At 39.8% G+C, this 18,514-nt stretch overlaps 1 protein-coding gene across 12 annotated transcripts in view; it reads left to right on the top strand.

Moving 5' to 3' along the window:
- The window catches only part of LRRC4C (leucine rich repeat containing 4C), a 1,128,307-nt gene that overhangs the window by 1,094,007 nt on the left and 15,786 nt on the right, over window positions 1-18,514 (top strand). For 8 of the 12 annotated variants that reach the window (XM_057317294.1, XM_057317292.1, XM_057317295.1 and 5 more), the window contains 2 exons: window positions 11,917-11,968; window positions 12,220-12,285. The exons of 3 other annotated variants lie outside the window; for them this stretch is intronic. The gene's annotated coding sequence lies outside the window, so the exon portion shown is untranslated. The remainder of the gene's footprint in view (window positions 1-11,916; window positions 11,969-12,219; window positions 12,286-18,514) is intronic. One more of the 12 variants, XM_057317297.1, reaches the window with a different exon arrangement.

The following is an 18,514-nucleotide window of genomic DNA, read 5'->3' as shown; positions in this document are numbered from 1 at the left end:
TATTTTATCTCATTCTTCCAAGTTCCTTAAATTGTTCTGTGGAGTAGTAGTCTTTCCAGACAATATGACAAGACTTATTGCCGCTAATTTTCAGAAGAAATCCTGAATGTACCCTTCTGTCATGAGCTCTTTTAGAAAATATTTAAACATTGGGAATTGTTTGTTGTTGATTATAAAATAATTTATATGTATCAACTCAGGAGCCCTGTTCTCAAGTTAATGATTTATTTAACTGCTGTTGTCTTCATTATCAATCATTAGCAAAATGTGAAGCAAAATCGGACAGAAATAAGGTTAAAATTTGAAACTTAATATTTGAGAGGGATTTATATCTGAAAGTTCATACTGTGGACCCACTGTGATTTTGAAATCAGTAAAATTATTATAACTATTATTTTGAATAAATACAAACTGTGGATGTAATTATAAGGCAATTTAATTTTTCTCTCACATTTAAAATTGACTCATTGGGATCAGTTTTGCTTTTGTCCCTAGACAAAAACTTTCTGGAAATGTTTATGTAATGTAAGGCACCATGGTAAGTAATTGACCTATCCAAATTATATAATATTCAAAACTTTGAACTCATTTCAATATTGAGATTCCTGCCTTCCTCAACATAGGCCTGATTTCAGATAGTAAGCCTGATGTCACAGACTGGGGAATGGACAGGACTAGTTTCTTCTCTATATTGTCACAGAACCTTCTCTTCCTTCTCTTTTCTCATGTGCTTACTCCTAATTCTGACTCTTACTTATTATCATGGTTAGGGAAAATAGGTTAAGTGTTGGGTGGAGTAGCATTTACTTGCCTGGTACTGTCTTCAGTTGACATCAGTATCTTTGGGTTTGCCAGACATTTGAAATTGACTTTCTTAGAGTAACTTCCCTGGGTCTGTGTTCTTTGGTGATCCACCACTTCTCTCTGACTCCGCTCCAATTTGCCTTGGTGAGAGTGAGACTCTCTTCCCTGGCATATCACTTTCTCCAACATCCAGAAATACTTTCAGATTTCCTGCAGGAAGCTGTTTACTTCTTCAAGCAACCCTTTTACACAGAATCTAAAATATCTTTAAGACTCTCTCATCAACTCTCTCATATGTGTGGTCAACACTTGGCCACTTGCTTTTGAGATTTTTCAGGTGGGATTTAGACACCACCCTCCAATGTCTACTTCACTGTGCCATTACAGCCCTATCCTTAGTCTTGATGTAAGGGATAGGAACCCTTGGAATTCTTTTGGGAATTGGTCTTGGTATTGGTGATAGTAAGTCATAACCCACTGACAATTCCCTCAAAAAAATCCTCTAATGATCTTCCTGAAGTCCCTCTCTAACTAAGCTAAGGGTTAGGATGTAGAGGCTATTCACCACTTTCCTTAGGAATGGGACTCACAAGATAGCTCTCTCCAAAGAAATCCTGATTCATTGATGTCTTTGCTCTGTGTAAGAGGTTATGAGATATGACTACCCCCACTGTAAATTTCTGCCCTCTTTAGAATGTATCATCTACTGTGTCTTAGTTCCTTAGCCCAAACCTCCATTTCAATATTCTTATTCATACAATAATGCAGAAAGGTATAGTTTAAGTAGTGATTTTATGAAGACATGAAAATGTTCTTCATTTTTTTTTTTTTCGGTTAGTAATTATTTGGGTCACTTATGTGCCAAACATTACTCTAGGCTCAGGAAATAAGATTGTGAACAAGCTATATAATTTCCCTCTACTCATGAAGCTTATATTCTTCTGAAGGTAGGAATATAGTTTTAAAAAGAAGTAAATAATGAGATGTCAGAGAGAGGAGATGAGTCACTCTGTGCAGGTGAGTAAGGGGTCCTTTTAGGGAAGTTTCTGAATGAAAATCTGTGAGAAAGTGACATTCTGTACAGGAGTTACTTAAATTAATTGGGAATAATTGAATCTATATCATGGAATAAAAATATCTACATTTTAATATACATAAGCACATCTGGAGATCTATGAATAATATGCAATGCAAAGTTTCTTATGCATTCTGGTTCTTCCTCCCTTAGGACATGGGAAGAAACTCTGCTCTCTCCTAGGGAAGATTTCCTGATCTGGTCCAGTCAGGTTCTCCATTTTTCTCTTCACTGGGTCCCACACAGCTGGCCTGCATTGGGATGTTTGTGACCTTGTATCAGGGCTCTTATTACATTTGTAGACTATTCTTAGTCTCTGCTAATGAGATCGCTCAGAGTTCGCTTTGAGTATCACATCTTAATCACTTGATTTCTGCAGACGTTTCCTTTCTCCAAATAAACTCCTCAAAATGCCTGCTGCTCTGTGCTCATTAACCTGGGAATGGCTTCTCTAACTCCAATTTGAAAATTCTCCCCGACATCTGAGAGTTCTGTCCTAATCAGGATTCTCCAAGCAGTTGCAACGGGAGGAGGATTTCAGACTCTTGAGTGTGAAAAAAAAAAAAAAAAATCAATGACCAAATTTCCATCTGCAAGGGGATTTTCCCTTTATGTAGACTTAGGGACTTCACTCTTTTATAGTGCAGCATAATTAAGATCCACCCAACGCCACCGTATGCCCAATTCCCACTTAATCATTTTATGCTCAATAAGGTTTAGGTGACACAAAGATAACAAAATAATTAGTTAATGAGTAAATGAATGAGTAAAGAGATGAATATTCATCAACTAGGAGTTACTGGGTTGTTTTGTTTTGTTTTTTTCTCGCATGCTCTTTTTCTACTCTTAACCCACAGTTGATAGGGTGGAGGTTTCATGATGAGGACAATAAGCCCTCATTTAAACAAACCCAACGTAAGACTAGAACTAAACGTCAATATAGACATTTACAACATTTTTCCATTTGCTGATGGATGTTAGGTTGGTGACCTATATCTCTATAGCATTGCCACTTTGGATTGTATTGGATAACATTAAAGGTCTTTCAGATGCACAAATGTTCTACTCCAGAGCCAGAGAGCAGCAGCTCCTCTCTTCACCCTTGCCAAATTTTCACGTGCCTGGGAATGTACAGGCATGTTCCATTTTATTGTGCTCTGCTTTATTGTACTTCACAGATACTGAGTTGTGGTTTTGATTTTTTTCCTTTTTTTTTTTAATTGAAAGTTTGTGGCAAGACTCAAGAAAGGCTGTTGATGCCATTTTTCCAACCCCATTTGCTAACTTCGTATCTCTGTCACATTTTGGTGATTCTCACACTATTACAAACCTTTGTGTTATTATATGTGTTATGGTGATCTTTGATCAGTGATTACAACTTGCTGAAAGCTCAAATAGGGTTAGGGTTTTTTAACAATAACAGATTCTTAATTAAGATATGTATACTTTTTAGGCAATGCTATCGTACACTAAACAGACTAGAGTGTAGTATAAATGTAACTTTTATATGTACTGGGAAACCCAAAATTCATCTGATGTGCTTCGTTGCATTACGTGCTTCATCGTGGTGGTCTGGAACTAAACCTTCAGTATCTCTGAGGTACGCCTCTATTTTCTTGGTATGTTTTAAGCTTGCTCTAATAAGACTATTTCTAAATACTATTGGTTTTAGAATACCAAGTCCTAAAATTTCCCTTGCATTTAAGGGACAAAAGAACAAATTACATACCATAATTGATAAATTGAAAATATGGTTGCAGATAAATGGGGTTTTGAAATCAAAACTGGAAGTTCAAATCATTCTGAAAAGTTCAGCTTATTTAAAATTAGCTCGACAGGCACTTACGAGAAGAAATACTATGCAGACGCTCTGGAACGTCTTATGGGAACAGCTAGCTCATTGAGGAACAGCGTAAGGTCAGGGATAATGACAGGGATCTCATGTTGCTTTATTCATCCCCTAGAACTCAACAGTATATTATTAGGCTGCCAGCCACATTCCCATAAAGTGGCTTGCTCAAGATGAAACTTTGGCTTTTATGAAGGGACTTGAATTTACAAACTATAGCATAGTGCCATCTCTTATTTCTACCTTTAGTGAACTACTCAGAACACTCGAAGACTCTGTGCTCTATCAGAACTTCAATCTAATGAAGGAGATAGATTATACTTGACTTGAATTATTGAAGGAGAGAAATTATACTTGACTTGAAATCAGAATTTCTTAAAAAGAAACCATAACTAAGAGAAGAGGTATTATTTTTATTAGGCCAATCTCTTTGTGTATTCAAAAGGGGTCCCCAAAGTAAAAAGACAACCTGGAAGCTATAGTTCTGTAGAGGTTTAAGTACAGAACACATGCAGGCCACTGACATAGTAATTATTGTATAATGAGGCTCTGAAGCTTCGTTAGACCTATTCCCAGAGAGCTTTCAGTCACCTTGACCTGTGGAGAACACAGGCATCTCTGACATTTCAGGGTAGAACTTGAATCGTATACCATTTTCAGGGTATAACCAAGTCACTTATGCTCTGCTTGGAATCCCCAGGGAGTTGCATTGGAATGAGAAAGAATTGGAACAGCCTTGTTTTAAAACAAGATTGGTCACTGGGAAGGGTAGACTCTTGAAGTAAAGTTGGACAAAGCACAACCAGCCATAGGAGCTAGGACAAGGTCTAGACTAACAGAAAGGATAATATTTTCAAGGGTCTAAGAATAGCTAGGGAAGTGGAGGTGATCCCTTCCACAAATACTCCGCAGGCATATGGAGCATGGTCGTGGGGAGTTCAGGAGCAGATGATAGTTGGACAGCTATATTAGGTAGGTGGCATATGGTAGTTTTGGGGTTTCTTTTACCACCATCCCCATATGTAATCCCTAAGCACATATTCTTGATGCTGTCTCCAGAAACAATCTTTAATTTTCTAATTCTCTCTATTCTTGCGGCTGCTGCTGAAGATCAAGCCACTCTCACATGCACTGCTCATCTGCTATTGATCCCTTCAATCCGTTCTCACACATAGCCAGAGTGATGGTGTAAAAGTCTAAATCAGACTGTATTGTTTCCCAGTATGAAACTCTGCAAGAGCTTGTCACTGCATACAGAATACAAAGAAATTGCTTTCCCTGGCCCACCAGGCCTATTCTCTGTGGTGGATTGAATGGTGGCTTCCTACAAGCTATGTCCACATCCAGACCCACGGAACCTGTGGATGTGACCTTACTTGGAAAATTTTCTTTCCATATGTAATTAAATTGAGGGCCTTGAGATGAGAACATCCCAGATTATCCAGGTGGGCCCTAAATACAATGACAATTGTCCTTATAAAAGACCACCCATAGGAGAGACATATGGAGGAAGAGAAGGCCATGTGAGGACTGAGGCGGAGACTGGAGTTGTATGTCCACAAACCAAGGAAAACCTGGAGCCACTAGGGCTGGAAACAGCAAGGAAGGATTTTTCCCTAAAGACTGGAGAGTTCTGCTGGCATCTCCAGTTCAGGCTTCTGGCCTCCACAACTGAGACAGAATCCATTTCTGCTGTTTTAAGCCATCAGACTGTGATAGTTGTTGTGAAAACCAAAGGAAATTGACATACTCTCCATCCACATCTCCTAGTCTTATGCTTGCCTGCTTTAGTCCTACTAGACTAGCCTAACTCTTCCCCTTGCTATTCTTTAAGTATAACACTCTTCTTGTCTTCATCTCTTTGGCCTGCTGCAACAAAACTCCACAGACCAATTAGCTTATAAGGAACAGAAATGTATTTCTCATGGTTCTGGAGGCATGAAGTCAGAGATCAGGGAGCCAGCATGGTCCTCTTCCAGGTTGTGGACTCTCGTTGTGTCTTCATGTAGAAGGACTGACAGAGCTCTCTAAAGCCTCTTCTAATCCCATTCATGAGGACTTCATCCTAATGACCTAAGTACCTCCCAAAGGCTCCACCTCCTAATACCATCACATTGGGCATTGGGATTTTAACATATGAATTTGAGGCGGGGGGGGGGGGGGGGGGGGCAAAAACATTTAGGCTATAGCACTCCCTCAAACCTGGAGCCTTTAAATTAGCTACCTTCTCTGCCTGGAATGTTTTCTTCTAGATCTTTCCATGTCTGAGTTCTTTCTTGTCATTATGGAAGTTAAATGTTTCTTTTGCAGAGGGATCTTACTAGACCAAATCTATGTAATATTTCCCCTCAGCCATTGCCTGTTTCATCACTCTTTTATTTTCATTTTAATACTTATCTCTACCTGATCTTTTGTGGTTTGTTATCTGTCTACCCTCTAAGAGGGATACTCCGTGAAGTGAGAATTCTTTACTGTCTGACTCACTACAGAATCTTGAGTGTCTGAAATAATCCCTGGTATTCAGTAAGCATTCAATTAATGTTGAATGAGATGTATATCAGAAGGCTATCAATTCTGATGAGGATTAAGGTGATAACGTTCGATATCTAGAAATTTAAGAAACAAACCAGGTCCTTAGACCTGCGGTCCTGGAATTTGGATTATGTTATACTACCAAAGACTTAGACTTGTAGAAGAGGACAGGAATCCCATAAGAGATCACAAATACATATGGAGGCATGGTCTTGGCACTAAACTGATACTATTTCCCAAAGCAGTATATAGATTATAAGCTAGTGGAGCATAAGATCAGAGCTAAATCTGGAACAATGATGTCGTGAGGCTGAGTGTGAGAGCGAGGTTACAGAAAATGGCCAGGATTTGTCTTGCCTGTAGGTGGAGTGTGTAGCCCACCTTCAACTGGAGAGAAGGACTGACGACATTGGGGGAAAGTCAGGCATGGGTAATAGGAGGCAGAAACTACAACTGTCCAATGCTCTGGCCAAAAAAAAAAAAAAAAAAAAAAAAGACTTGGCTTTCTGATAATCCAGATGTAATTTTCTAGTGAACTAGATCTAAGAGACTAGGTCCTTCCCAATAGGGCCAGCTTCAAATTAGATTTAGGTTTGAATGCAATAACTTAAAATGATCCCATATGTTCTCAATGATACTCTAGCACTGTAACCTAAAAGAGGCCCTATCCAATGGTAGGTTGACACTGAGTACCCAGATTATCTCGCTGTGAGGGCTGGGAGGGGGACAATATCCCTGATGATGCCATTATTTCGCTTTTTTGTCCTGTCAACCTTACCAGCAATTTAAGAAGCTTAATGAGATCATCCGAATCCAACTCAGAAGTAAGGAATGCCTATCATCTGAGGATAATGACTATCATTCGAGAATACAGTAAACCAGAAGGGCTGCTATATGACCGGGAGGGCTTGGGAGCTACTCTCTTAGAACCACCATCATCATGAATTCTCCACAGGTTGGGGAGTGATCTAGTGTAGTATCCTTTGAGGGTCTTTGTGACTTTCTTATAACATTAGCTTAATGACAGGAGTCAGAGACCTGTGGAAATCCTATTTGGAGGCTTGCAGCCATTTTGGAGTTCCCAGCGATAAGGTGTCTTGACGTAACCTCCCACAGCGTACAGCTTGTCCTAGAGAAGTCATTTCAGCATTTTTCATGGCCTCTGACTTTCCCAGAGGTTCTCTGTTGTTATTGTTAGCTGTATATTTTGAAAATGAAAAACAATCAGGTTGAGGAAAAGGCCTCCTGTACGTTTGTGTCTGTGGGAGTAAATGTGGAATAAATACATGTGATGCATGGTGGTTGATATTTTGTGTCATTTATCTTCACTTGTGAGGAGAGATGGGATAAGTCACTCATGACTCTGCCGGTCCTGATCCATTCTTCATCACTACACTCATGAAGATAAATGTCACATTTACACAGACCACAGCTATCATGTGTCCTTTCAGGCCATAGATGTAGGTCGGTTAGAGCAGGAAGTTGACTTGGTGCTGTTATTTGAAAATCAAGGACACTTTTGTTGTACCATCTCCTCTTCCCACACACGCTGATCTCCAGCGTTAAACTAGGGTACCATTGCAGCTAAAGAGATACTAAGTAGCATATATATTTTCATCCATGTCTATATGTCAGATACTTCACTTTAATTTAAAATGTTTATATTCTGTGTATGCCCAGCATGGTGTTCTGCAGGGGCAGTTGAGTCTTAGGTTACAGTGTTGGGTCTACGGTGTTGGTGATAAGTGGAATAATGAAGAGTACTATGGAAAAAATGACAAGTAAGTGGTTAATTCTCTCTGTGGGCAAGTCAGAGGACAAAGGGGCAAGTCAGAATAGAACTACTGAAAATTAATAATATTTGAGAGGCTTTAGTAAGGGAAAACAGCATGGACACCTTAGTTTTCCATGATGTACAAATGGCTGTACTATTGGATTTTAAGACTATGGCCAAGCAAGTGTCTTCTCTGCTCTGTGCTTGTGGACCCTGCTATAGGTAATCAATAGAGAATGAACCCTGTATAGCTTGGTACCAAATGTACTTATTCTGGTTTTGTCTGTAATTACTGTTCCACAGACTGAATGTCTGAAGTTAGAAGACTTTCCATTGAAATAAAATTATTGGCTCTTTTCCCCTTGATTGGTACATGAACGTCTCTATAACCAGAAGTAAGCTGAAAAGGATTTCCATAAATTCCAGAAATTTGGTTGGCAAACTGGACATTTCCAAAATCACTGTCCCGCTTTGAAAACTGTAGTGAACCATATGAAATCATTGTTATCAACAGTTTTTGATTTAGGATATGGCAAGTTTATGTGCTTCATTCTAATCATACAGATGAATTGTGTGATCTGGATTCAGGGTGTACTTCCAGTTGGTTCTTTCTGATATAACCTAATAAGCTATTTCATTCACTTATTCAAGAAATATTTATTGAACATGTACTAATTGGCAGTAACTGGGTTATGCGTGCACCTGAAATGGAATACAGTGCCTGTCCCAACAAGGCCTGTAGTCTAATGCTGCAGAAAGACACGTAGGTAGGCAAGTAGGCAAGTACAACGTGGATGACTAATGCAATCATTGCTTAATACATATTCTTTTTATTATTCCCATATGGTGCAATGTGTTTAAAAAGCACAAAAAAAAGCAAGTTCTAGGGCGTCTGGGTGGCTCAGTCGGTTACACGTCCAACTCTTGATTTTGGCTTAAGTCATGATCTTGGGGTTGTGAAACTGAGCCCCATGTCCAGCTCCATGCTGGAACCTTCTTAAGAGTCTCTCTTTCTCTCCCTCTACCTCTCCTTCCCTCTCCCTCCCTGAAAACAAACAAACAAAAACAAACAAAAAACCCACAAGTTCCTACAAATTTAGAGAACCTTGCGACAATTAATGGCATAAATACCTCCTTCCATCCTTTAACGTGTTCATATTAAAAGATTATACATTGGGCAGGACACTAACCTAGAGCTCTAAATATGTAACTTCTTGCATTAACAGTTGTCACATATCAGTTTTGTTCCTTTTAAATATAATCACATTACTTAACTTTCTTATACTTCAACATTTTCATCTGCAAAATGGAAAAATAGAATCTATTCTGCTTACCTCCCATAGTTGTGAAGGCCAGACAGGGTAATGTATATGAGACAATTTTCTAGTCTATAACGTAGAAGATAAGCTAAAGGTAAGATTCTCATGACCATCTTTCTTGTTACTGATCTTGTTTTTACAGTGCTATGTAAAAGATCAGGGTGGTGTGTTTTCCCATGTCTCGGCATGAGCATGTATTTGGAGATGAGTACCATATTCAGCACCAGATACTCATCTCATAAAAGTGGGTAAATTGTTCAGTCACTCCCCAAGTCAGTAGAGTAGTACTTAATAAACAACGAATGAAACACTCTCTGATAACAATAATCATTCCTGTTATCTGAGAACTTACAATATGCCAGGCTTAGTGGTTTATGGACATCACCTCATTTCATGCTCTGAACAACCTTCTAAAGTTGACTCTAAACCCACTCCACCGTGTGGAGAAGAAGCTGAGGAGGTGCACACATAGAAGCGAAGACACCAGATCTTGGACCAGGCTCTTGGAATAACTCAATTATGCAGATAGAGAATGGACTAGGATGTAGCAGTGGAGGAGAAGAGAGGGGACGAGACTCTTGATACACACAATTTCCGATGTGTAGGCAATAGGATGTAAAGGTGATAGGCTATAGAGGTAACAGGATGCCTTAGTGAGGATGAGGTGGAGAAAATGGAGATCAAAGGGACTTTGGTCTGAACTACTAAGAGGATGATCCCTGGAATGATGCTTGGCATGTGGTAGGAGCTTAAAATTTTTTGTCAAATGAATGAATGCACGACTGGAGTTGCTATTAGAAAAGTCTTTACTGGGGATGTAGGTTGAGTTGGAATCAAGGGTTTTATTTTGGACAGATTGATTTTCAGTGCCTCCAAGTGGAGGTCTTGAGTTAGCTGTTAGATGTACAAATCTGCATTGCAGACTGGAGGTGTATGCTTGTAGATGCTGTATAAAGCCACCATGGGATCACGTGGAAAATGAGGCTAGACAAAGAATAGGTCCACTAACTGGGCTCTGGTACACTCCAGGGGTTAGTGGCCCAACGGATCAGGCACAACTAGTGATGGAGGTAGAGCAGATTAACCACTGAGGTAGAAAGAGAATCGAGATAGTGGTTTCCCAGGAGCCAAGTGCAGACAGTGTTTCAGAAAGGACAAGGTGGTCACTATGTCAAATACTGCTAATTTTTGTTTAATATAAGAATTGAGAACTGGCTACTTGCTTTAGCAATGAGCATGAGTTTTCTCCTCCTACCTCTTCTTTACCCCTTCTACACACACTAATCGTTACCCACTGCCTTGCTCTCACATTATTATAAATCCCTGACATGTTAACTTGTCATTCACATTTCATGTTTCCTAACTCAAGGGTTCTTGAAACCATGAGATTTGGGGGAACTTTCTATAAGACTGAGTTACACATCTTTCAAAACCAATAATGGAAAATCCACAGATCATCTCTGAAATACATTTTAATTATATTCAGTTTTACTTATGTAATAATAGTAATATTCACTAGTGGTATATTGCTTTGAAGTTTGGGAAGCACATTTACTTAACATTCTGTGTTCCACACAGAACCATCTAACACAGTGAAGTGCCCAGCTTTGAAGCTTACGCCATCAGACTATGCCACCTGCTAACACCTCCTTGTAGGAGTCACCAGCAGACCCACACTTCACTCCTCCTCATTCCTTGAAGATTTTAACACCTGCCTCCCTGCTGTTCTTTCCAATCCTACTCCTGATAGAATTCTTGGTGATTTCAATATCCATGTCAGTCCCTTGATCTTGATTACTAATTGTGTGGGCTTTTCCCATCTGTACTTGCTCAGGGTTTCCGCTTTGTACTGTTTGCACCAACTGTATGTCTCAGATTTGGCTGTAAAGATCTGTGTTTATGGGAATTAAAGATTCTTTCATTTACTTCATTATGTTTTGCAAACTAGAGCACTGTCTCTTCGTGTTTCTTTGCTCTAAGTACTGTGTGGCCCTCAAGCTCAGATTCTAATTTTTAATAGGAGTGGGGGAGGGGGGTGGGGAATAGGAATCGGGATGGATAGGAGGAGGAGATGTTAGTGTCTCTTTTGTGTTTGGATGCAGGAAAAGAAACAACTGGAGTTCACAGCTCATGCCGGTGTCAAACTCTGAGCATCCCATTTGACTTTAGTAATTCGGCGTGTTCTGTTTAACTATTTCCTACTCATCTTCAAAATATTTTACCTCGTTTGATCTTAAGACATGTTTTTGGCCAAGACACTGGATCAGAGAGATAATGTGACTTGTTGAAGGTCATGCATCTGAGAAGTCAGAACCAAGTGTAGACTATAGGTCTTCTGACTCCAAATGTATTTTTTCATTGGCCTGAAAAAATGCATTGTTCCAAATGGCCAGTGGTTAAAATAGCTGCATTGGCTCTCTGCCCGGGAGAATGTTAAAATACAGTGGCAATTCAATAAACATTGTCACCAGTGTTGTCTGTGGTGAGGGTGGTGGCAGCAGATCCAGAAATGTGCTGAATTGTTCTAATGGATGCTTTTTTATCTTTTACTTATTTTTTGTAGATTGGCAAACACGTGGCCTGTTTACAGCATAGAGACCACAATGGAGAGCTAGGTGGGTGATGATTCATGCTAAATCTTTCCCACAATATGCTGAACACTACAACAGCAGCTAATGTGAAGAGGCTCATTATACACTGTCAGATCCAGTAACAGCAACGACTGGCTTTGCTAGCACGAGCAACTTGTGGGAAGCCCAGCTACTGCAAACCACTACTGAATTTCAAAAAATAGGCTGCAGGATAGTAGAAAAGACATAGTCCCTGAGTCATATTTGCAAATTTCTTGTATGTTTCTCTTTGCCAGCTTAGAAACAGTCTTCATGTTCCCAGCTTGAACCAGAGATGACTCTCCTTGGGATTCGTTTCTCTTGTGAGTGCCTCCTCCTTCAGTTATATTTTATGGGCTAAAGATTTTATAAGGGTAGGGGTGGCTCATAGACAGACCTGGAAATGCGGTTCTCCTACAGAAATATTCCCAAAGCTCCCTCGTCACCCTGTCTTCCGCCAGCCAATCATGCCGTACTCATAAGCACATTTCCCTTCTGGAGCACAGCATCTGTACGTAGGTTTTCTACTTCTACAGCGAGATACCATAGGCAGCAGGCAGGAGCACCGACTCCTTGCTCTATGACTTATGATTTTGTGTCTTTTTGTCTCCATATAATTGTAATCTCCTGGAAGGAAGGGTCCTGGATTTATTGATCTCTTTAGTCTAAAGCCTATGAGCCATAGTTGTCCCTCCATAAATATTTATCAGGAAAATTAATGCATTCCCTTCTAAAAAGTCCATAATTAAGCTAGGGACTAGGGTTTAATCTTCTTGCCTCCCGTGTCCCTAGCACAGTGCCTGATATATAATAGGTGGAAACTCCATGTTCCTTTAGTGAGGGAACAAGGGTATGAATGAGTCCATCAATCACATGGTTCCCTGTGGCCAAATTAAAGGCTAAGCAAACCTTTTCCAATCATCAGGGACAGAAAAGTGATGGCTTCCAATCATTCTTCTTTGGGCCACCAGGAGTAATGCCCTAAAAGTGGTTGTTTATTTTGGAAGGCAAAAGCTAATCTGAAGCTATTTTCTTTATTTTTATATTCAAATATCTATAAAACAGAAAAACACCAGAGACCTATTCATTGCTCACAAATGATCTATGGGGTAATAATGTGCTTGCTTTTCCAGCTGTGCTGCACTTTGGTGCTATCCTGGCTTTAATTGAAAATATGCTGTGACCTTGGTTTTGTTCACTGGGCATGGGGGGTTATAATTGGCATGAGGCCTCTGAAGAACTCCCTTTTAATGAATGTCATTTGGCTAATTTGGGGTTCGCCTGCAGGAAATAATGTATGAAGTCCTGTAAAAACAAGACACATTTTATTTGCATGCAATTCACATGAAGGTAATGATTTAAAATTTTTTTTTAACTTTTTATTTTGCCATAACTATTCGTTGAATTCTAAATGCTATCAGTATGATAATAGTATTGTCCCTAACAGTCTCATGTTTCATCATAATTAAATAAACAGCTTGTGAATTGCAGTCCAAAAAATGTCTGTGTTCCACTCTTAACTTAAGGGGTTTCCATAGAAACTGTGGGCAGCAAGTTTAACTGACATTCATTGGACTTGAGGCTGCATGCAATGTTGCTATCTCTCTGTTTTTCTGTTACCCTGTATACATCTCTTTCTCTTCCTTTAACCCTGGAAACCCTCTCCCCCTCTGTCCTCCTCCTCCTCCCCCTGCCCCTCCTCCTTCTCCTCTGCTTCTCCTCCCCCTTCTCTTATTAGCAATGAGGAAGTAATTTGGACTCAGTTAGATTTAACAAATGCAATAATACTAAAATGAGCTCTGATACTTAAGTGTAATTGTGTTATTAGCTGGAAATGTTTTTCTTCAAAAACAAAAGAATTGAGAGTGAAGTTTACTAAGGAAGCACATGCTGGTAAGAAGGAACCCTTGGCTGCCAGTTGAAAGTTCGCAGGCTCTATATCACGGTCCACATTTCCACCCCCAGCTATGGCTTTTCCTTGATTTAGACAACCCGAACTGATGTTTCTTTCTCCTCAGTCCTGATTGTCAGTCTTCTAAGTGGAGTATAAAATCATCATGCTGATCATATTCCAAGAGAAAGAAGGAGTTTATTTAGGAAAGAAAAAAAAAACATACTGTATATTGTGTACCTACTGTGTGCCCAATATTTTGCTGGATACTGGCATTTAGGTTGTCTTAGGTGATCCCACAACATTCATTGCCAGGCAGTGTGCTGGAAGGAAAAATGGATCAGGAGCTGGTGGTTGAAGTCTAGATACCACAACAGGCTGGTTGAAAAGCCCTGATTATAATGTGTAGATGCTCTGTCTTGGTTTCTCAAAGACAAAATGAATATGAGCACTTCTAGGAAATGCTGTTTCATTAAGATTAGTTATAATAATGCAGCCAGTATACCATAGGAGTGGTGTTTTTCTTCATCCCTTTAGAAATGAGTTGCCAAAAGAATAAATTGCTTCTCTAAAGCAACATAGCTAGTAGAAAGTGTATCCATCCGGTACAGTGGCTAAAAGGGTGCATCAAGACAGGCTGGAGATCAGTTACTAATTGTGTGATTTGGGGTAAGCTACAAACAGCATCTATTTTCATGCAGTTGTTGGGAGGATTAAGTAAAGTGCATGTAAATTGCTCAGAGTATCTGCCACATAGAGAGCTGTGGTTTTTACTTTCTGTCTCCCTTCCCCCCCCCTTTCTGATTGTTTTTTCAGTATGGATTCAAAGTAAAAAATGATCAGTCTCCAAAGTCTATCTAATTACGTATTATTTTGTAAGTTGTAAGTCATCTCACAATTCATAAACTACCTAAAGTTATCCTGGTAATGAGAAAGGAGGGACAAAAAATATCATGCCCACTTTACAGGTGAGAAAAAAGGAGATTCAGAGTTATTGACCAGATCTCCATATAGTGAAAGAGGAAGTGGAGTTTTTACCTAGGTCTCTGGGGTTCCTTTCAAAATTAAAACTCTCCAAGTCTATGATTCTTAATTTGGGTTCTATGTTCACGAGTTTTAAAGCTTCAACCCAGCAGATTTTAATTCGTCTTTCCAACAAATGGTGAGAGGAAGACACTTTTAGCAGGGAGGGAGGAAAGGAAGGAAGGAGAGGGTACTTACAAAGTCTATCTCCTATGGACCTGTTTTCAGGTCATTCTCCCAGGATCCGAAGGGGCATGCAGAAATACGGTTCTCAATCCCAGGGACAGAAGAGGCATTGATTTTGCATAGCAATATGCTTTAGTGGGGTGGGGTGGAATGGGGAGGAAAAAACTGAAAAGAAGGCATGTATCAGTCAGAGATGTTGGTGGGCATCTGGAGAATTCAGGAAAGAGTAAACAGCTGGAACAAGAGTAGGATAGGACATGATTGCTGGAGAGCATAACTGCTGCCCCACCCCGTACACACACACACAAGATTAATCCCAGTGAACATTTCTTTAATCTATAATCATTGTAAGGCTTCAAAGAGCTCATGCTAGGAGAGGAAATGTCAGCTCTGCCATTTTTACTTGTGATGTGCTTATGCGCACCTTATTATTAGAATATTCATTCTGTGTTGCCTTTGGAAGAATTCCTTTATGCTCCTTTCTCCATTTTGGGTTAGTTCTTTTTTTTTAAACTAAATAAAAGAATCTGTGAAGCCACTTAGCTAGACACACAGAGATTGTAGTATGTCACTAAGTGCTGAAAACATATGAACAAATAACTGTACCACAGACCACCCCGCTGAGTTATGGAACTCCTTCTTTTGCTCAGGACTCCTCACATATGTTATGTGACACCTGGAACCATTGCCAAATTAGAAAAACTGAATCTCTTTGTTTCTGAGATGAAAGTTAGTTATAAATAGAAGTTTTAATATTTTTCTTCCATGCCCTAATGGATCATCTTGGCAGGTTTGGGGTTGAAGAGAGTGAGTAAGAAAAGGAATTATTATAGAGACTCCAGAGCAGGGTCAGCAAACTTTTCCTGTAGAAGGTCAAACAGTAAGTATTTGGGGCTTTGCGAGTCTCATAGTCTGTCACAACTACACAATTTTTCACTTTAATGTGAAAGCTACCATAGAGAATACATGCATGAATAGGGGTGAAGTATTCCAATAAAACTTTATTGAAAAAAAAAAACACAAACAGGTTGTGAGCCAGATTTTGTCCGTGGGCAGTAGTCTTCCAGCCACTGATCTGAGAATTTTGCCTACATACCTATCCACCTTCCATTTCTGTGCACATGGCAGTGAGAGCTCAAAAAATGGGACTGGGGAGTGTGGGAGTGACAACCATATCGTACTTTACCCTCATTTTGTGGATTTTGCTTTTTGTTACACTTATTTTCGATTAAAGCTTATCGTTCCAGTATTTCTTTGCCATGGGAAGAGCAGGTATTCACTCTGTCTTCACTTTACAGAAGGGTACAGAAGGTTTAAGTGGTTTGCTCTGGTGTCACCCAGCATCTGTGATACCTGTATTAGGATCTGACTGTCACCCTTGTGTTTTTTTTTATTTGGATTATTCTTTCTAGGATGCAGCCTTTAGAGAATAAAAAAAAAAAATAGTGGGAGAAATAACCAAGAAGTAATTTTCATTATCCAAACCAAGGAAAAAGTGGCTAACTAATGAATTTAAATAGGGATATGCACGGGCGTCCCTACTTTTTTATCCCATTAAGATACCATAGGGGATCCAGTTCCTTATTGCTTTTCATGGATTTTCCTGATCTTTTTTTCCAAGATTTGTTTTTGGAAATGATGCATTTTAGGCCGATGAGTATCAGATAATACTCGGAGTTCTTGTTTTGCACGGTACTGTGTTAACTGAAGCTTGTTCATATTGGAACGGAGTCTTCATGTTACAAGGTTCCATGGTAACTGAGAGCAAATCTGTTATAAAAGAACTGTGCAAAAAAAAGAGGACTTGGTGCCAGTATGCATGACCTATGTGTAACACGGCACCAAGCAAAATGAGGACTGCCTTAACTAAATAACTAAGAATCCAATTTCCAAATGTCTGCATCTGCCATATAATTCCCTCTTTTGCGGTCATTAGGGGGAAACAAAGAAATCACTGATTACAGTCATTCCCATTATCTGACATGTCATCACCAAGCTTTTGTCATTATGCAATGTTAACAGTGTTGAGGTTACTTGAAACCAGCTCCAGTTCCAATTAGGAGGCCATCCCTGCTATCTGCATTCTGATTAAAGGACGTTGCCTGGAAATCACAGAAGGAGTCTACTGTGTTTCCTCCCCTTGCTCAGATCTCATAAACACAGACTCAATTAAAGAGAGTTTCCTTATCAGGTTTTTGTGGGTCATTTTGGTGAATTTATTAAACTCTTGAGTCATGCTGAAAACTGGCAGGTGGTGGCTCCAAGGTCTTCAGTGGGAGCCAGAACTTGATGGGCTGGTTTGCTCCGATGTTTTAGAGAGTCTGAAATATACAGATGTCAGAGCAGCCAGTCATGGGTCAGGAATCAAGGAAGCTGGTGAAATAGGAAGGGGGGTCTCACGGCTTAAGGATTGCAGCACAGAGATGTGAAAATCTTAGTGTCATGTCAGCCTGTATTTTAGCTAAAAAGGAGAGCCTAGTCCAGGCCTTCATTTTTTTTATTCCTCAATTGTTGAAATAATTTCTTAGTAGGTCTTCAGACCTTACAGTGTACTCTTCCCTATCCATGCTCCGTATTATTGCAAATTTGCTTTTCCTTAAATACTCTTCCCATAATACTATATCCTTCCAACACAAGGATAAAAATCAAGTCCCTATAACCCATCTGATGACTTAATACAGAATCTAGGGTGGTTTTTTGTCTCTTTTTCACAATCTGGTATTATTTTACTTATCCTACCTTCTCTCCCACTGGTTTTCAGTATAGATTCCTCATAGGAGTCACCTTGTGCGTCTCTGCCCAACATTCATGTTCACTTTCATATGTTTCCCACTAACCACACGCCTCTTCTCTAGCAAACTCCGTCCCTTCTCTTTCTCTTTCTTCTTTATTGTGTTCTCCTAAAACATGCTGTTCATTCTTATCTAGCACTTCCTGCTGTATTAAAATCCCTTATTTAATCCTTATGAATCCCGCTATACTGTGAGACACCTGATGGGAGATGCTGGGTCGTAAGGGTCAAGAGCTGGGAACTTTGCTTACTCAAATCCATATCGCCTACTAAATCCCCTGTCTACGTAGCCTTCCCTGACTGTTCACACCTTCCTGGTTCCCTCTGACCACCAGGCTACTTCTGATGATCTGCTCTACCACCTACACACTTACTCAGTGCGGCGTCTGGCGTTGGTTCGTGACTCTGTTATTTATGTTAGGCTTGTCACAGCACAGTGTTTCAAATGATCGGTGATGGGGAGTTACTGAGTGGAAGGGATTCCCTCACAGGGAAAGTTCACACTGTATTGGTACCCATACTTGGAAGCGTGTATTATTAGAGCTGAAATGACTTTAACAGTTCTCTTTCCCAGCATCCTACTATGAAATGAATCCCAGATGTCATTAGTACTTTGCCTGGGGATATTATATAGGGGTGTGTGTGTGTGTGTGTGTGTGTG

The sequence above is a fragment of the Ursus arctos genome, unplaced genomic scaffold (genome assembly GCF_023065955.2).
Source record: "Ursus arctos isolate Adak ecotype North America unplaced genomic scaffold, UrsArc2.0 scaffold_23, whole genome shotgun sequence".
In the NCBI taxonomy this organism is placed as follows: Eukaryota; Metazoa; Chordata; class Mammalia; order Carnivora; family Ursidae; genus Ursus; species Ursus arctos.
Note: the sequence above shows the minus strand (reverse complement) of the source record. Positions and strands in the feature narration are given on the sequence as shown.